The sequence below is a fragment of the Macrobrachium rosenbergii genome, chromosome 5 (genome assembly GCF_040412425.1).
Source record: "Macrobrachium rosenbergii isolate ZJJX-2024 chromosome 5, ASM4041242v1, whole genome shotgun sequence".
Taxonomy (NCBI): Eukaryota; Metazoa; Arthropoda; class Malacostraca; order Decapoda; family Palaemonidae; genus Macrobrachium; species Macrobrachium rosenbergii.
This window is the reverse complement of record NC_089745.1, coordinates 19,262,125-19,284,324: the sequence shown is the minus strand read 5'-3', so window position 1 is coordinate 19,284,324 and position 22,200 is coordinate 19,262,125.

Sequence of the window (22,200 nt, the reverse complement as noted above, 5' to 3'; positions counted from 1 at the left end):
TAGTTTCGTAAAGTTATTCCCATCGATACCCAACGATCACTTTGAATTAATTTAATTCAACACTGTCAATGACCCTGTCTTTCCTGTCCCACTAACTTCAAAGATTATGGAATGTCTTCCTTAAACATTGCTCTCTAAGGAACTATCTTATTTTCGTTCATCCATCGATGCCCCTCAGAGAATAATCTCTTGGTATATGAGCGTTACAATTGACCCTTATTGCTTTTTGCATTGTGGAGAGAAAACTAAAATTAAAATATTAGCCTTAGTATATGAATGTCCACCAGCATAACCATTACCATTTTGATTATGATAAAACAATGGCGCAGTGGTGTGTGTGTGTGTGTGAGAGAGAGAGAGAGAGAGAGAGAGAGAGAGAGAGAGAGAGAGAGAGAGAGAGAGAGAGAGAGAGAGAGAATCATATGAACTTAGTCAAAGTCCTATTAATGAGGTTAAAATCCAGAGGGATTAAAAAAAATATTTCTTTTTACAATTTAAAACACGCATTTTTTTCTTTCAATACGGCTTTTAGTAATAATAATGCAAAAGGTAATGTTTTAAAAAATTAAATCCTGTTTGAACGTATGCATCGATGTTTATGGCAATGTAAAAATTTCATTAAAAAATAATGCTAATGGATTAGCTACTGAAATCGCGGCTTATATTTTGTTTAAGCTCAGCGGAATGCTTTTTTTTTATTTATAAGAGGAAATGAAATATGAAAATTGTGTTCAGAAGAGCTGGATGGTTATTCAAAGATCTAAATTTATAATATCGATAAGCAGCTTACATTATTCCAGCTATTCATGAAATCTGATGGATTATTTGACTTATTTTCTTTTATATAAGCTGAATAATATTTCTCAATTTATTCTGGAATATTTTATTTCCTCCTAGAAAGTATTCGTCGGAAGTCAGTTAAGAGATTCATTAGTTTATAATTTTATCAGTAAGTTTAACATTGTTATGTCCTGATTTAAGATATATTCATTTATTAGCATCTTAACAATTTAGGGCAAAAACAGCAACAACTTTCTGATGTGTTTCAGGAATGGAGAATCATAGTCAGTTTTTCCAAAGGCGATATTGCAAAAATGTTCACGTGAATCTGAAGGCAAGAACGAGGCCCAGAAATCCCCGAATGGAGACACAGAATTATTTATCACCTTTCCCTTTAACCTCTCTCTCCTTGCAGGCAGATTTCCCTCTGGAGTCCTTTTGGGTTTATGGTCTGTTGACTCTGTCCATAAGGGTTTTCAGCTGAAGATGTGAATAGAGAAAGAAAAAGATAAAAGCCAATATTGAATTTCCGCAATAAAACCTTTAAGCATACACGTACCAACTTGGAAAGCTAACAAGAAGATAAAACGAACTGCAAGGCTGTTTTCAGGTGTTGATAATGGTATTTTTCTTATAAGTGAACATTGTCTCAGCTGATATGAAGTTCTTGCAAAGCATAAACAAACATACGGATAAATAAAAATATAGATAGGATCATTTAGGAGTAGATTATCACTCATATGTTTCAGAACATTTCAGCCTGTTTTATAAATAAGAACTTTGTCTTTCTCTAGATAGGGAGACGCATTTTCAAACAAGCTCATGACAACCGATTCTTCCTAGAGAAGAATAAGTGACAGCGAAATAACATTACATAGATATTTTGTAGCTCCCCAATTCGCCAGTGACATCTATTAAGCTTTTAAGGATATTAACATGACTTAATCATGTTTATAACAAGACTTAGCAAAAGGCTCCTGAGGCCATAAGCAATGCACATCTCAAATCTATATTGCATACAAATGATCTTCATTTAACTCAACAGCAATAAAAGGAAAAGCCGGTAAGTTGCTTGTATGATGACAACAGGGAAACTAAAATGTTTCATCACTTTTGAAGCATTTTTGCAAAACTGTTGAAAGAGAAAAATGCAAATGCAAAGTTAATTGGAAACAATTTTAATCGGATTTCACAGATATGAGAGAAAAATAAAATCTCGTAACTACACGAAAATGATGTGATCTCGCGGACACGCATTTAAATTTCAGAACATCCTTTTTCAATGGAAATCGATGTTTGTTTGCACGAGACAAAACATGTTTTATTCCACTAACATTTCAATGTACATTGACTAAATTATGCAAAGTAGCGTTCAGCGTTGTCTTTTTATAGAGCTATTTTATTTTTTGTTTTATTGGAAAATCTTTCCGTTAGTCTCCATGACCAGTTAGGCGACACTATCTGCTTCTGTAATTATCAAAGATGACTGTTGTATTTAATGTAATTTTCAACATTTCAATTAAGAGACACGCTAATCTGTGAAATTTCTGAAGTTCAATATTCTAACTATAACAACGGCAGAGTCAACATTCCAAATGCACGTTCATTTTTGTATTCTAAAATGACAATATGAATTTCAGTATGACTGAGGTTAGTGTCTAAGTCCGCTTGACAACCATCTCTCCTTTTTTTGAGCTCCATAGAACACTTTTTGCTTTCAGTACAAGAAATAAAATTATTAGGCACATCACTTTGGAAAGAAAAAACATCCACTACGGTCACAATCTCTTCTTCTGAACTGGGTAACTTGGTTTTAAACTATTTTGCAAACTGCGAAATTAATTTCTGATATACATTTTTACTTTTAATCCACCAGTGTTGTAATCAGAATATCACAGGATTTCTTTGGCAAATGGTTCAGATCTTTCAAAATCATCCCATAAAGAGTCTGGCTGATGAGCTCATGCCAAGACATATCTTCATATATCTTCCAAGTTCACATTCTCGTCTTGTATCACGGAAATCAAGACTAATAACATAAGTATTTTATCACCTGGATTCAGCGACGTCTTTCTAATTTAGGCTCAGATCTCGCTTGACTTGTTTATATAAAAAACTAATAAATGGAATGGAATATAGAGTTTAGGCCAAAGGCCAACCGGTGGGACCTATAAGGTCATTCAGCGCTGGAAGGGAAACTGAGAATAAGTAGGCCTGAAAGGTGTAACAGGATGAAAACCTGGCAGTTGCACTATGAAACAATTGTTAGGAGAGGGTGGACAGCAAGATGGAAGAAATATTATATGAATGGACGTACAGTAAAAGTTATGAAAGGGGTTGCAGCTAGGGGCCGAAGGGACACTGCAAAGAACCTTTAGTAATGCATACAGTGCACCTCATGAGGTGCACTGACGGCACTACCCCACCACGGGGATATAAAAACTAATAAAAGACTAATTTAATATAACACTTATGGTACGTTGTTTTTAGAAGCAAATGCCTTAAATACTATTCGGGTCCAGTCAGCTGTGATTACTCTGGGAGATTAGAATAAGACAGAGATAAAAACTCTCAGCGCGCCTTCGAAACCTCTAGAAGATAATCTTTTTGCATATAGTAATGATAGATTCACTTACTGTAAACTGATGTCGCAATAACTAAAATAAAAAACTGATGTTGCAACAACTAAAACAGAAAACTGATGTCGCAACAATTAAAATAGAAAACTGATGTCGCAACAACTAAAATAGAAAACTGAGGTCGCAAAAACTAAAATAGAAAACTGATGTCGCAACAACTAAAATAGAAAACTGATGTTGCAACAACTAAAACAGAAAACTGATGTCGCAAAAACTAAAATAGAAAACTGATATGGCAACAACTAAAATAGAAAACTGATGTGGCAACAACTAAAATAGAAAACTGATGTGGCAACAACTTAAATAGAAAACTGATGTGGCAACAACTAAAATAGAAAACTGATATGGCAACAACTAAAATAGAAAACTGATGTGGCAACAACTAAAAATAGAAAACTGATGTGGCAACAACTAAAATAGAAAACTGATATGGCAACAACTAAAATAGAAAACTGATGTGGCAACAACTAAAATAGAAAACTGATATGGCAACACCTAAAATAGAAAACTGATATGGCAACAACTAAAATAGAAAACTGATGTGGCGACAACTAAAATAGAAAACTGATATGGCAACAACTAAAATAGAAAACTGATGTCGCAAAAACTAAAATAGAAAACTGTTGTCGCAACAACTAAAATAGAAAACTGATGTCGCAACAACTAAAATAGAAAACTGATGTCGCAACAACTAAAATAGAAAACTGATGTCGCAACAACTAAAATAGAAAACTGGTGTCAACAACAACTAAAATAGAAAACTGATATGGCAACAACTAAAATAGAAAACTGATGTGGCAACAACTAAAATAGAAAACTGATGTGGCAACAAATAAAATAGAAAACTGATGTAGCAACAACTAAAATAGAAAACTGATGTAGCAACAACTAAAATAGAAAACTGATGTAGCAACAACTAAAATAGAAAAATGACGTGGCAACAACTAAAATAGAAAATTGATGTGGCAATAACTAAAATAGAAAACTGATGTGGCAACAACTAAAATAGAAAACTGATGTGGCAACAACTAAAATAGAAAACTGATGTGGCAACAAATAAAATAGAAAACTGATGTAAACAACAACTAAAATAGAAAACTGATGTGGCAACAACTAAAATAGAAAACTGATGTGGCAACAACTAAAATAGAAAACTGATGTGGCAACAACTAAAATAGAAAACTGATGTAGCAACAACTAAAATAGAAAACTGATGTGGCAACAACTAAAATAGAAAACTGGTGTGGCAACAACTAAAATAGAAAACTGATGTCGCAACAACTAAAATAGAAAACTGATGTAGCAACAACTAAAATAGAAAACTGATGTGGCAACAACTAAAATAGAAAACTGGTGTGGCAACAACTAAAATAGAAAACTGATGTCGCAACAACTAAAACAGAAAACTGATGTCGCAACAACTAAAACAGAAAACTGATGTCGCAACAACTAAAACAGAAAACTGATGTCGCAACAACTAAAATTGAATGTCACAACAACTAAAATAGAAAACTGACATGGCAACAACTAAAATAGAAAACTGATGTTGCAACAACTAAAATAGAAAACTGATGTGGCAACAACTAAAATAGAAAACTGATGTGGCAACAACTAAAATAGAAAACTGATGTGGCAACACCTAAAATAGAAAACTGATGTGGCAACAACTAAAATAGAAAACTGATGTGGCAACAACTAAAATAGAAAACTGATGTGGCAACAACTAAAATAGAAAACTGATGTGGCAAAAACTAAAATAGAAAACTGATGTGGCAAAACTAAAATAGAAAAATGATGTGGCAACAATTAAATAGAAAAATGATGTGGCAATAACTAAAATAGAAAACTGATGTGGCAACAACTAAAATAGAAAACTGATGTGGCAACAACTAAAATAGAAAACTGATGTGGCAACAACTAAAATAGAAAACTGATGTGGCAACAACTAAAATAGAAAACTGATGTGGCAACAACTAAAATAGAAAACTGATGTCGCAACAACTAGAATAGAAAACTGATGTGGCAACAACTAAAATTGAATGTCACAACAACTAAAATAGAAAACTGACATGGCAACAACTAAAATAGAAAACTGATGTTGCAACAACTAAAATAGAAAACTGATGTGGCAACAACTAAAATAGAAAACTGATGTGGCAACAACTAAAATAGAAAACTGATGTGGCAACACCTAAAATAGAAAACTGATGTGGCAACAACTAAAATAGAAAACTGATGTGGCAACAACTAAAATAGAAAACTGATGTGGCAACACCTAAAATAGAAAACTGATGTGGCAAAAACTAAAATAGAAAACTGATGTGGCAACAACTAAAATAGAAAAATGATGTGGCAACAATTAAATAGAAAAATGATGTGGCAATAACTAAAATAGAAAACTGATGTGGCAACAACTAAAATAGAAAACTGATGTGGCAACAACTAAAATAGAAAACTGATGTGGCAACAACTAAAATAGAAAACTGATGTGGCAACAACTAAAATAGAAAACTGATGTGGCAACAAAAACTAAAATAGAAAACTGATGTCGCAACAACTAGAATAGAAAACTGATGTGGCAACAACTAAAATAGAAAAAACTGATGTGGCAACAACTAAAATAGAAAACTGATGTCGCAACAACTAAAATAGAAAACTGATGTGGCAACAACTAAAATAGAAAAATGATGTGGCAATAACTAAAATAGAAAACTGATGTGGCAACAACTAAAATAGAAAAATGATGTGGCACAACTAAAATAGAAAACTGATGTGGCAACAACTGAAATAGAAAACTGATGTGGCAACAACTAAAATAGAAAACTGATGTCGCAACAACTAAAATAGAAAACTGATGTGGCAACAACTGAAATAGAAAACTGATGTGGCAACAACTAAAATAGAAAACTGATGTGGCAACAACTAAAATAGAAAATTGATGTGGCAACAACTAAAATAGAAAACTGATGTCGCAACAACTAAAATAGAAAACTGATGTGGCAACAACTAAAATAAAAAACTGATGTGGCAACAACTAAAATAGAAAACTGATGTGGCAACAACTCAAATAGAAAAGTGAGGTCACAACAACTAAAATAGAAAAGTGATGTCGCAACAACTGAAATAGAAAACTGATGTCGCAACAACTAAAATAGAAAACTGTTGTGGCAAAAACTCAAATAGAAAAACTGATGTCGCAACAACTAAAATAGAAAACTGTTGTCGCAACAACAAAAATAGAAAACTGTTGTCGCAACAACTAAAATAGAAAACTGATGTCGCAACAACTAAAATAGAAAACTGATGTCGCAACAACCAAAATAGAAAACTGTTGTCGCAACAACTAAAATAGAAAACTGTTGTCGCAACAACTAAAATACAAAACTGTTGTCGCAACAACTAAAATACAAAACTGTTGTCGCAACAACTAAAATAGAAAACTGATGTCGCAACAAGTAAAATTGAAAGTGCAGAACACATTCTAAATTGAGGGAAAAGAAATACAAACTTGGATTTAAACACTGAAAATAAAAGCACAAAAATCATGACTGCTGTAACAACTCTTATTTGACTAATTTGAATGACTTCTTAGAGAGAGAGAGAGAGAGAGAGAGAGAGAGAGAGAGAGAGAGAGAGAGACCTCCAACGTATTTTCTTTGTATAGCCTCTCATATTATGAGAACGTCAGAATGGCGGTGCAGGGACTGAATACACCAGATAATGGGTAATTGGCTTTGGAGGAGATAAGACCAATTAGGATAATCCGTCCTTCCTTTCTTATATAAAGGTGGTTATAAAACGCTCCGTGAGGGGATGAATTATTGGCTGGATCAACCAAAAGACGGGAAGGAAATGGGAAGACCTGAGGTGCATCTTCTAAAGGAGAGGAGACGAGAGGACGAAAGTTGACTAAAGGGGAAAATAAGAGGAAGAATAACAAGTAAAAATGCACCGAAATTTCTTCGGCGCAATCGAGTTTTATGTACAGCCGCTACATCGTAAAATCAACGCCACCGAAAACAGATTTATCTTTTGGTGGTGTCGTTATAATGCTGTATGAGCCCCGGCCTATGATACTTTAACCAGGCCCGGTGGTGCCTATCCTATATCGTTGCCAGAAGCATGATTATGGCTAACTTTAACCTTAAATAACATAAAAACTACTGAGGCCAGAGGGCTGCAATTTGGTATCTTTGATGAATGGAGGGTGGATGATCAACATCCCAATTTGCAGTCCTCTAGCCCCAGTAGTTTCTAAGATTTGAGGGCGGACAGAAAAAAGCGCGGACAGAAAAAAAGTGCGGACAGAAAAAAGTGCGGACGGACAGACAAACCCGTCACAGTAGTTTTCTTTTACAGAAAACTAAAAAAGGTAATATATAAGACCGATGTAAATAATACGCAATAAATAGTGAAAAATACAAAGGAAAAAACGTTGAAGAATAAAAATAATTTACAAAGATTATAGGTGAGATTCGTTACTATCGTAGCGTCACAGCAAGAAAGGTCATGGATACAGAAAATATTTCGACTGGTAACAATGGAAAATCTAAGAGTTTCAAACTTTATAAATACCAATACAATAACTCACTAACTTCAAAAAAACGTATATGTTATCTACTAATATCTACTGAAAATATTTACATGAATAAAAAATAATACAGAAAAACACTCACTCCAGATGGGTAACGTTCTTAATGGCTTGTTTGTAATATCTGAAAATTCAGGCAAACAAGCGCACAAATATATCATTACTGTAAGTGTTCTTGTTATATTCATAGCTATTTCCAGATAAGGTTCTTCATAACTTACCTACAGGTTTAAGGTTCGTTTCAATGCTCACGAATTAATGAACTGACTTGGAGATCTTGTAAAACCTAGAGGAATAATCGCATATAACGTTTTCATTGACAAACAGCAGGAAGCTGCTGTTTTCTTCAAATTTACATCTCCCACAATAACAATAAATAATGCAATAAACATTACCAAAACAATTTGCGTGTTTTCATGTGCTGCATCTAGAAAGACCAACAGACAGACATACAAAAGAAACCAAATAGATAATCCTCCTGAACAAAGGTAATAAACATTCCGACTTGTCCTTTTGTATTATGTGGTTCCCTAAATTGTACCAGGTGAAGTAGGAGTCCAGCTGTTCGATTAAGTTTTCATACAGATTCCTTGCAATTATTAAAGATCAAATGACAGTATTACCGATGCCAACTTCAGTTTCAGCCAGTTTCTGGGTTCTATTCATTCATGTTTAAAGAGTAGACACACAATAATATATTTCATGACAAATTATACTTCTAGATATTAGAGCTTTATCATACACTCCACTAGACTGATTATCTCATAGCGTCCTGAAGAGGAATATCCTGCATTATTAAAAGAATATAAGTAGAATTTAAAGTTTATTGCACATAATACAGAGTTTCAGCTGGTTATGAGTAACAATGTACATATTTTACTCTAAATAAGGCCTACAATTAAGGACAGTGTTACAGGGTTACAGGGATTATTAACAGGGAAGCCAAATTAATTATGAATACGTCCCCAACAGTAAGTGTCAAGTCATTTTTTTTTACCGAGCGTCATTTACTATCTGTCATGGGAAGAATAGAGTATTATGATATATTCTTATCTATATCCACATAAAGTGTAATATCGAAATACGCAAAAGACTTTCTTCAGGAATATACCACTGAAAGCATCAAAAGCCGTATGAGTATGGACAAATAAATGTTTAACGAAGCCCAGATACAATAAAGCCATTAGAAAAAAGATCGTTTGAATACCCAGTACCCAGACTATTCAACAAATTATCCAAAAATCAGATTGCAGAGAAAGTATCTATCACTTGCCCACACCCTTCAATCAAAATTCAACAAGCTGCACTTAATGCTGCCATCTGCATGATGTCCACACGAGCAGTGCCTCCATCATAAGCAGTCCATGGGAGCAAGAATGCCATCAAGAGGAACAAAGCGCCAAGGAGAAGCAATCCCAAGACAGACACTCCATTGGGAGCATTGGACCCTCCAGGAATAGCACTTCTTTCTGCCATACAGCCCTCAGCCGATCAGCTAGCCAGTCAGCGGTAAGAACTGGTGACCAGAGCACTAGCAAGGACAATAAGAGCTTTCACTGAACTCCAAGGATCATCTCTTACGCTCAGAAATCAATAAACATTCAGATCACAAGTTAGGCCTGGTATATACTGTATATATATGTATATATATATATATATATATATATATATATATATATATATATATATATATATATATATATATATATATATATATATATATATATATATATATATATATATATATATATATATATATATATATATATATATATATATATATATATATATATATATATATATATATATATATATATATATATATATATATATGTGTGTGTGTATCAGGCTGACCCAGGCATGGAACTCATTTGGTGGTTTTTACTGAACACTACCGATTTACCTCTTGAGTTGTGGTGCTATAGTGACATCGCTGATCCTTAGAACATTCATTCGTTCCATCATTGTTTTTACTTATTTTCGAATTTTCGCCTGTTATTCTATGAAACTGTCGAAGCCAAAATCGACATACAAAGGGAATACGATTTATAATAGCAAAAACCTTACCACCGTCAACATAATCAATCTCGCCAAAGTTTCCCAAGGCCTGCACCAGCAAGTCCATCTATCTCAACACATTATTCTTGGAATTAAATCTTTTGAATGAAATTCGTACCACTAATGATTTCAGCATCGCCATCAAAGTTTCATGTTAACTGACAAAATACATTATTTTTTACAAGTACATTAAGCTTTTGGTAGGCCCTGTTGAAGAATTACACCAATAAAAAAATTCCTTCTTCCTTCTCCGTCTACATCGTCATACGCAATTTGCTTACATCTAAAATAAACGTACTGTTATCCCATGATTTTCACTCTGGGGTCCTACCTAATTGCCCGAGGCAAGAAAGATGACATCTCCCGAGAGAAAGAAAATAAAAACAGGAGGAGGGGACACAAGAAAGATCTGGTCATGATTAATATCTTTCTTGCTTTCGAAGGGGAATCAGAATAATTATAACAGCAAGAAAGGGGTTTATTCTCCTTCCCCTCTTATTACAAACCGAAAAGCGCATTCCAAAACCGTCTCTACGACGAAAGGGCACAGGGGTTAAATGGGACGAAGACCCTCGTCGCCTCTAAGGACGAGAATGAATGGCTTTAAAAAGGGGTCTCTTATTTGGGGGGTGAAGCAGATGAAAGAAAGTGCTCCGAGGATTAAACAAGGTTGGTGGAAAGGCAAATATGATACGCATGTTAAGCTGCATATGAAATGAAGGAACATTCAAGGGATGGAAGACTGGGTAAAGGGAAGTTGAGAATTCTAAAAGAAACACACACATATATATAATATATATATATATATATATATATATATATATATATATATATATATATATATATATATATATATATATATATATATATATATATATATAAACCGGACCCTAAACATATTACCTATTACTCCATAACTCAGAGCCAGGTACAGTCAAATTCAAAAGCAGGATGATTCTCATCCTCTTGAGTGAACTCTGTGGTATCTTTACACAGAAGTGATGACCAATGAGTGTCTAAATGTATATTATTACACGATACACTCAAGAAATAATACTTAAGTATACATTACGTTGTATTATGCAGCCAGTCGTACTAAGTATGTATATACATATAGCAGCTCTAACAATAGCAATGGGTTAGAAATAATGCCCTGTCTAATAATAAACAAAGAAAAAACTAAAAACACAATTCTTGCCATGTATTTCAGAGAATACCTAATCTTTTTCACTCTATAAGTTTCTGGGATACGTAATCAAATGAACTAATTTTTTTTTATTCTGAGTAACGAACGTCTTTTTATAATTAGTGAATCTTAATGCAAGGAAAAATGCACTTACGGCAAATGCCTCGAACAATATGTAACAGTAATTCTAAGGCCTCTTCTTAAATCATGGTTACCGGGATGTTGGTGGGATGCAGATGTGATGATTGTTGTTTGCATATGATGCCACAGCATTCAACTCAGCTCTACCGACCCTATGCAGTCTAATAGACTTCTCATTTCCTATCTTTTTTCGTAATTTCGACAGTTACTTTTAATACTTTTAATACGCAGGTGGTATTAATTTCATGGAAAAATGGCTTAATTGGCTTCTCTCCAGCAGGACTTGTGGTGGTATTAAAATTAACATGTATCAAACGCCGAAAAGTATATTTACGTGAGAACGCTACGCGCTGAGCAGTACAGTTTTCGAAAACGGTGATTAGCTTAGGCAACGTAGGAAGGACGTGGTTTTAGAAGTAAAATTCTCTTTTTTTTTCTAAGTTTTCGATGTGACACTGATGACCTGGCCATTAATTTTAATTGGAAATGCTCGGCCAACTTATTATTACCACTAACCCCTTTTGGTAAACAGCCTGTGGATCCACAGAGTGAACTCAAATCACCAATTTCTTACGTTTCTTGGTCAGGGGCTGCCCATTCCAGGGTGGGGGTGGGGGAAGGGGTGTTTATTCGAGAACAACTTCCCGCCCCCCCGCCTCCCCGTGTGAACCCGGGGCAGGTAGGACGAGTCATCGTAGGTTACAGTAGGTTAGGATATATCACTGTATTTTGCAAAATGTGAGGGACGCAAAGATAAAGGATCTTAAAACCAAAATGAAATTAACATATTTTTTAATTATTAGTCATTTAACCGAATATCCGGTTTACACTGCGTAAATAAACTGCAAAAGAACCCTCTTGAACAATAAGTACTGTATACAGATACTTGGCCATTAATGAAGTATTGTGATTAAATTTTCTCTAAATTATAATTGGCGAAAAAATTCTATTCTTTTCGATCGATTCTGTTCACCTCTCACAAACATAAAAGGACTAATTAACTGCTATAATTACTTGGATAGCGGCCAATGACTTTGCTAATAGTAAAACAGCTATCTCTCTCTCTCTCTCTCTCTCTCTCTCTCTCTCTCTCTCTCTCTCTCTCTCTCTCTCTCTCTCTCTCTGCTGCCTATACTCTTATGTTTCCATAGTTGCAAATATAGTTAACAATATTTTCTTTTTACTTTTCTCATGCCAATCGTATCAATCTATGGGTTAACAGTTATAGCTATATCTATCAAAATAACACAAGAAGCTTTAATACATATATATGAAAGGCGTGAAGGATTTACGTATCCTTACGATCTGGAAGGACACTGAGTCATCATGTCAAGAGTTATCTTGGCTGCTAAAGACACTGGATAGGTAATTGCGTCTCTCTCTCTCTCTCTCTCTCTCTCTCTCTCTCTCTCTCTGCAAAATGATTTACGTATCCTCAAGATTTGAAAGGGTACCAAGACGTCATGCCCACAGACATCTTGGCTGGTAAGAAACACTGAACAGGTCGCTGCATATTCTCTCTCTCTCTCTCTCTCTCTCTCTCTCTCTCTCTCTCTCTCTCTCTCTCTCTCTCATTTTATGCAGTCTGAAACACATGCTAATGATCTCGTCATAAGCTTCAAATGGTACAGTACTCACTAAAACAAACATAAAGTTTGGGGCTTGCTGTTAATTGTTAGCCAGTGTATTTACATAACAAACAGAAGAGTATTTCGTTATCATTAAAGTTAGTATTTTGAACCCAGTGCTTACTTTCCCCTTCCATTTCCCGTATTTTACATTGTTACAATTCAAATTAAATGGTTTCATAGCGGCTGCAAAGTTCTGACTTCACTGGCTCCCTGCTTACATCGGTATTGGATATCCCATTGCTACTTAGTGATGACTAACCTGATTTTTTTATAAAGAAGCAAAGGATTACAGGTGTTGGCTGAAGGTTAAACTTTGTTGGAGCGGATGGTATGAAAGATTTCGTTGCCTGAAATGTGCGGTTCTGAGGGACCCTATAAGAGCTGTTTTTTTTTCAGATACTTATGATGCTTTATAGAGCACCTCTATCGCACTATTAGTAGCACAAACACATGGGGTGTGGCATTATAACAGGGCTAGTGGGCATCCAAGATAGATGTTGAGATTGGGTCATTTATTAATATATAAATGTGTGTGGAGAAACTCTCCTATATACATACATACATACACACACATATACAGTGTGTATATATATATATATATATATATATATATATATATATATATATATATATATATATATATATATATATATATATACATATACAGTATATGTGTGTGTATGTGTATGTATATATATATATATATATATATATATATATATATATATATATATATATATATATATATATATATATATGCACATGCAGAAGTCCTAGACGAAGATAATAGAAACATTAAGAGGAGAAATACAAGCGGCATGAAACGAGTACCCTCTTTCCCAGAGATAGAGCTACCTAAGCCCACTATGAACTTTGCATGAGATCGTACTCGTGACCTCTTAACCTTGGAATTTGAGTTAAAAAACTGTTACTGCAAATCTAACCAAACTGTTAAACTTGAATGGTCTCCTCCTGGCCTTTGCCACAAATCCAGATTCCTTTATTCGTAGAAGCTTAATACCTCCGCATCCTAGAACACCTTGACTTTGCCTTACATTGTTACTTATAAATAATAAATTAATGCTATAAAAGCCTCAGCTAACTAAACGCCAGTCAAGTCATGCACTTGACAACATTACAATGCAGGTCATTATAAACGTAATGGATGATGGTTATAAAAATTCCAATTAAATTTTTACCATCTGAAAGAATCAAACATATGAATAACGAAAACGAACTTATGAATAACCTTACACGGAGAGCATTTGTTTCACTTGAGAAATGAGAAAGCTACACGTGAATGAGCCTCCAAAAGTTAATGAGGACATTGACATAACTGACCCCTTTCCCCAATTCTTCAGCATTATTCACCGGTCAAAGAGACAATATAAAGATTAAAAGAGAAGAAAAAGTTGAAGAAAAAGAGCGGCTACAACATTTTATGGACAATGAACAACTGAACAACAATCATCCAAGTTCGAATATCTTATTATTTTTCTTGTTTAATCTGGCAAGAGGAAAAACGAAATAGCAATGTTGTTGCAACGCATCTGGAAAATAAGAGCTTTTTGTGAAGGGAACCAAGATGCAAAGAATGTCATCGAGTTGGAATGAAGAAATAAATATGAATATTTTTAGCGAATCTCCAATATAAACGAATGGTTTGGATGGGATGTAACTGTTCATAAAGTTGACCAATTTAATAAGGAATCAAAATGTTGGTCAATATAGCATGGATTCAAAATGCGTTGTGCTAACTTGCAGCTTATGTGAAAACGTGCGTTGTGCTAACCTGCAGCTTATGTGAAAACATCAGTGAAAATGACCAGAAATTAGAACAATATTAATGGGAAAACCCACCATTATTCAGGACAAAATTAAATGATTAATAACAAAACTAGCAAAATGTAGTGACATAAAAGTACAAAAAAATTCAAAAGATAAATTACATGAATCAAATTTGGTAAAACTGAAGAATACTACCTCGGCCAGGTTCTTCCCGCCAGTCGCCGACCAGAACATTTTCTGTCTTTTCGTCATATTTTGTTTATGTCTCTTTTTTTATGTTTGATATTTACTGTGTTTTTGTTATGTTTTTACATCTATCCCCCAAGGGCTGGTACTAAACACGGAGCCCAAATTGCAAAAAACTGGCACCTACCGAACCACAACGGCGCGGTAGTATGCTGCAGTTTTACCTCATATTTATTCTAAACTGCATAGGGAAACCTTAACACACAGCGCTGACAAGAAATACCGTCTAATCAATAATCTGATTTATATACCGTAACCGAACCAACTGAAGAATTCGACAAATAATATCAATATTTTATTGTCAATAATGACTACCACCAATTAAAAGCCTCCATAATTAGTATATCATTAAATCAGTTAAGTACCAGAGCAAAATCCGTTACGTTTTTCTAATAAATACTAATTATGATATGATTCATTTCAATATCACTCAAAAGTCTGATCGCAGCTGTCAATTATAAACAGGTATTTACTGATATGTTAAATTTATCATCTGTATAAAAAATTTCATTAAATAGTTTTATGGTAAATAATTGGCACTAAAATATCGAGGTAGTGATTCTCACATGACGTATTTCGTTGCAAACTACAACCAACAATCGCCATGGTTTTTCACACTTTTTTGTTCAGTAGAACACTTTTGCTTTATACAAATAACATACATTCAAGGAAAGAGGTCTAAGCCATAAGTTTACTTCTGCGAGGATAGCATGAACTAGATGCTTATTAAGATAAAAAAAAATCTATTGTTCGACTAGATATTATTCACCAGGGTTCATGCAATGAAGTGATTTAAGACAGGCGAATAAAAAGTGCAAAACTGATTAGTAGCGTTCGTTTGAGCCTTCACAGCTTCAGCTTTATAGTACAAATATTGCCAGACTTTTAAGTGCCTTAAGTGCATGAGTATTTGATTATATATATATACAGTATATATATATATATATATATATATATATATATATATATATATATATATATATATATATAATATATAACATATACATATATATATATATATATATATATATATATATATATATATATATTATTTATATATATACATATATATATATATATATTATATATATATATATATATATATATATATATATATATATATATATATATATATATATATATATATATATATATATATATATATATTTGAGGAAACGACCACAACAGATACAAAAACATAAGTTATGTCACCTGAAAACGACAGTGCTCTAACTAACATGACAACGGTAAAAGTTACGTTTGTTACAAAAGGGCTCTCTCTCTCTCTCTCTCTCTCTCTCTCTCTCTCTCTCTCTCTCTCTCTCTCTCTCTCTCTCTTCGTAAACTTCAAGTACATTGTTAGAAGGAAATTTCTCTTTTCTTTTCACTTTGGCTTCCGAGCTAAAAATAAAACAGTCAACTGAAGGGGAGGGTTTTCCAGGCTGTCGAAATAAAAGGAAACCTTTCAACACAGAGTAGCAACTAATAATAATCAAAATATATAAAATCTGGAAATAAACATTTCTAGATAATTTCATTACAGATCGAATGAGGAAAATCAATTCAAGGACGCATTGATGTCGTCCTACATGTAAAGAGTAATGATGACTTGAGTTTGCTACCTTGAATTATCATTGTGACAATTAAATCAGCTGAATGTTATCTATTCACGAAGGCTTTTCACAACTAAACTTTAATTATTAGTCAATTTCATATAAAAGCAGGTGGAAAAGATTCCACTACATTATTAATGTTGTGTAGTGTTTGACTATTTACAAATGTAATTAATAACTAAACATGAAAATTAGTAAAAAAAAAAAAAAATACACAAAAAATAGAATTCCATTACGCAGATTGAGGACAACTTCTGAATTCTGTCATTAAAATCCCACACCAAACTCTAATATTAAATGTGCATTGATATACCATAACCACCAAATACAACCACTTTAAGGAATATTTTTCATTGGTTACGTAATTTGTGATGATGAAGAGTCATAAAATATAATGAAGGACATTCAGTGTTCATTATTCAAGTTTACATAGTGTAATTTTATGAAGTTTGCTGTGATGTAATGCAATTGCTTCGAGTTTGAATATCCCGTAAAAACAGGAAAATGTCCCTAAAAGTAATGCGTTCTGCTGTATAATCATTCAAAGCAGAGAGAGAGAGAGAGAGAGAGAGAGAGAGAGAGAGAGAGAGAGAGAGAGAGAGAGAATTCGAACAGTACTATCTTTAAGGATAATCATTGCCTCAATCCAAAGGGCTGTTAAAAGAAAAGAATAGATAATTAACTTCTACACCATATATATATATATATATATACATACATACACACACACACACACACATATATATATATATATATATATATATATATATATATATATATATATATATATATATATATATATATATATATATATATAATAACGTTTTGTGTGTAAAGGCCTCTTTTTAACTGTCAAGATTATCAAGAGGGGTTACAACTGTTGGGACTGGAGCTCATTTTCTTGGGGCTTGAAGCATTGTAATAATAATAATAATAATAATAATAATAATAATAATAATAATAATAATAATAATAATAATAATAATAATAATAATAATAATACGTATTGTTGAAGGTGATGGCTGCATCAGCTGCATTCAGTTTATATAGAGTTTTGTCTATTTTTCTAATAACTGGCTTTTCTTGGTTACTGCATTGCGCCAATAACTCTCCGATACTTGTCATTTCTGGAGAGGGAAAGAGTCGTAGATCGGGATATAATTTGTTTCTGTGGCATACAGGTTCGCCCGGTAACCGAAATCTGGGGACCATGGTCCGTAGAGTTTTTGCAGGCAGGTATATAACTATACCTGCTTGACAAAACTCTACGGACTATGATCCCCAGATTTCGGTTACCGGACGATCCTACAGTAGTAAGCATCAGAAATAAATTATATCCCGATCTAAGATTACTTCCCTCTCCAGAAATGACAAGTATCGGAGAGTTACTGGCGCAATGCAGTAAACAAGAAAAGTCAGTCATTAGAAAAAGAGAGAAAACTCTATATAAACTGAATGCAGCTGATGCAGCCATCACCTTCAAATACGTGTTTGAAAGAGGGTCTACTACCACATATAAAATAATAATAATAATAATAATAATAATAATAATAATAATAATAATAATTTCTTGCTGCTGTCAATTAACTTAAGTAAACTAATGCACAAAAAAAAAAACTAACAGACCACCATTAGTCAGCAACACACTGAATTAATCGATGACATATACACAACGGCCCACCAACTATCAGGCAATTGCATCTACTTGTAACAAACTATGTGCAGTTGTAATAATGATATATTTGTTGCAAAACCGTCCAGCAAACATTCACTGTCGTGCTGACTTTAAGCAACAGTACATCAACAAAACGAGCGCTATGTCATAAACGTCGTGAAAACTGGTGCGATAAAAAAAAATTATTAATGATCCACGCCATTTGGCAAGTAGAAAAAACAGAAAAACGACATCATTTTAAGTTAACGAATGAAAATGTTTGAAGTTAAAAGGATACAGTTATTATATTGGCGAAGCTTTTATTGACCTAACGATTTTAATCTTTTTAAACTGACGAGGAAAAAATCCTCAGCATCCCCGTCCCCCAAAAAGTATTTGTCAATAAATCTAAGCTATAATTCATATTAAGAAATTGACACTTTCAAAATCTACCAAAAATTAAAGGAGATAAATTCGTGTTGGGAATGTAATACAATTTATTACAAAATTTTACCCACAGTGCTAAAAGGTCCGGAATGAGCTAATATCCATCTTTTCCTTTCCTCTCACAAATTACATAAATGGAATGGATTGTATTTGAGTTGAGAGAGAGAGAGAGAGAGAGAGAGAGAGAGAGAGAGAGAGAGAGAGAGAGAGAGACTAATACCACCGCCTGCGGGCAGTCGGATATGATGAAATGGAACGGGATTTGCACTAACCGAGCAGAAATCATTATTAATCTGGCTTGGCCGGCCAGGTTTGCTTTTGACCGGGATTAAGGTCAAAGACCCTTAACTGGAGCACAGAGATTCGCACACTGAGAAACGTATGTTATGACAGAATCTTCGCAAACGCACGTGCATCACGCGTAAACTACCTACATTTACAAATGTAAGTGGAACATAAAAAAATATGATATATTGCTATATATTTTAATTCATTTATAGAGACATTTCTTAATCATACAAAGAATATCTGACTGGGAACACAGACGAAGGCACAGAATTCAAGCATTTCGATGTGTTAGAGAAGAACAGATGGATCCAAAATGTGCCTTGTCAGCAGTCAGCATCTCTTGATTTATAACGATGAAATCAGATACTTAACTGTAATATAATTGTAGGCATAATATTCATTACACCTGTTTAAAGAACAACACCGAAATTGACTATTTATAAAGGGTGAAAGGGGACCTTTTATCAAAGCAGAAGACAATGTTCACTGTGGGTAACTGATGATAAGCGAAATTTTAAATGAGTTTGTCAAAATCTCAGATATGGAATGACCACCCTATCACCCAATACCACGTATCATGTCTTGATGGCTTCCAGTTGATGGTGGCCTCCTCTGAGATTCTGAAAACCCACAAGCCCACTAATTATATATATATATATATATATATATATATATATATATATATATATATATATATAATGTTACAGTAAGACTGTGAAACAAGGGATTTCACGAAATCACTGAAATTTTCGAGGACTTCAGTGAAATCACCAATTCACTTAGGGATATCTGATCCCCGAGGGGCTAGTACTAAACACGGCGAAATAGTGATTCATCTACACTGTTTCGCCGTGTTCAGTACTAGCAACTCGGGGATCAAATGTTCCTAAGTGAATTGATGATTTCACGAATTCCCTGGAAATGTCAGGGGTTTCGTGAAATCCCTGTATTCACACTTACTGTAACACACACACACATATATATATACATACACACACACACATATATATATATATATATATATATATATATATATATATATATATATATATATATATATGTGTGTGTGTGTGTGTGTGTGTGTGAATTCAGAGTAAATAGTTTTTTTTTTATTCAACCGAATTCAATTGTAACCTTTATTTTGCTGTTATCTCCAGACAATCAAATAAATAAGAACTGGAATAGCCGCTCTCCCTAAAGGGGATGATTGTCCTCATAAACCAGAAATGACAGATGACAGAGCGTGACTGTGTATGTGTGATTCGTGTTTGTGGGCACACATGTACATTAATGCCTTTGAGAAGCTACTTAACTGATAATATCTACTGATAAAATTCGATCATAACAGACAATCCTTAATAGAAATTCTCTCTCGTTCTCTAAAACTAAAATCAAGTAAAACATAATGTTTACAAAGTGAAGTAAAAACTATTAATTAAGATCAAGGATCTCTCTAGGTATAGAGAAGTTTTTTCTATCACAAATAATATTAGGAAGACCAGATAGAGGATTTGATTAAAAAAATAGAGACATTTTTTCTTTTGATCAAACTAGAAAGCGATTACAGGCAGATTAAGTCCTTAAGATAGCAACTCAAACTTTGAGCCTGAGAGGTAAAAACGTAGTCTCCACGGATCAGTAGACTGACTTTGTGTTCTTCTATAAAATTTAGGAGGTTAACAAGGCCTGGATATTTTTTTTATCCTGAGTTAATCATTGTGAACTGCAAGAGATTAAAATGACTATCATTTCTATGAAGGCCCTATGCTCTCTGCAGACAAATTCATTATACTTGAGGATTATCAAATTACAAAGTAGATCGTGAGTCAGATGAATGAAAACGACGAAACAAGAGCACAAGAACTGCACATGTCGTAATTCTTGGGGAAGAGAATTGGGGTATTTCAACAATTAATTCAAGAACCTTATTTGCCGCTGAACAAAAACTCTGATTTTCGGACGAAACGGGTCACTTACAATGGTTACTTACAAGAGTGCATTTAAAATGAAGTTACACAAAATGCACCATGACACAGTATTACAGCATAAAAAAGGTATTATACTGAGACTCGGACGAAAGCTGACGTGTTATTAATTATGCCGTTTCGATCTCGATATGGATATTTATACTACACCGCTAGAAATTATTCATAGCGGATGAAGCACCAATTTGCTACTCCCAAGAGTTTTCTAATCCTATGCTACAGGAGATTCATTTTGTATAAAATATCATAGTTGCATTATTGACATGATGCCATAAATCTTCTCGAATTATCTGAGAGTCATACGGGTGTACGTCAGTGAATGGCACAGAATTATCTCCTGATTATGTCGTCCGTATCTGCCATAAGCAAGTAGATGGGCAGCATGTTTCTCTGCTCTTTAAAAGTACTGCAGGTGGCCCCTCACTGCTTTGTTTTTGTTTTTATGTTGCTCTTGATAGGTGAACATTTCTATTCGCTCGGTAGCAACGGTGAAGTTTTTCAGTGTGACGAAGCTAGGCAGGTCCCAAAGGAAGACCCTAGTGTTGCTCTACTACCTAGTACCAGAGAGAGAGAGAGAGAGAGAGAGAGAGAGAGAGAGAGAGAGAGAGAGAGAGAGAGAGAGAGAGAGAGCCACGCTGTGGCAATTACAGGAATCCAGTATCAGTTTTTCTCTTGTAAAAGTCAACAATATGATGCTCAGCAAGGTGTACCTTATTCTCATTTTGTTGACTCGGCGGTTGTGTTCCCTCAGTTGGGAATAAGTTGCTTCCCTAGCTTGTTTTCGTATGTCTTTGATACAGCAGTGAAAGAAAAGGAATGTCAGTTTTACAGTTAGGTCTATTGTCCTTATCAGTTCACTGGACGAGTGTCCCGAGTCTAATGGTTTAGGTCTACGGTATAAAGCATGAGAAATTACTGTATTATTTTTAGGGCCGCACAGTTGTTCAACACTTCATTAGTCCCAGGATAGCATTAAGCGTGTTACGCAACATTCCTGACACCGTCTGTGGAACTCTCTGATTGGAATATTATAGCAATACCCAATGCTAGAGCATTAAGGTAACAGGATTGTTCAAAATCTGTTTCTAGCAGATCTACTTCTGCTAGAGGAATAAATGAAGTGGTTGGCCGCTTCGTGGAAACGCCTTTCAAT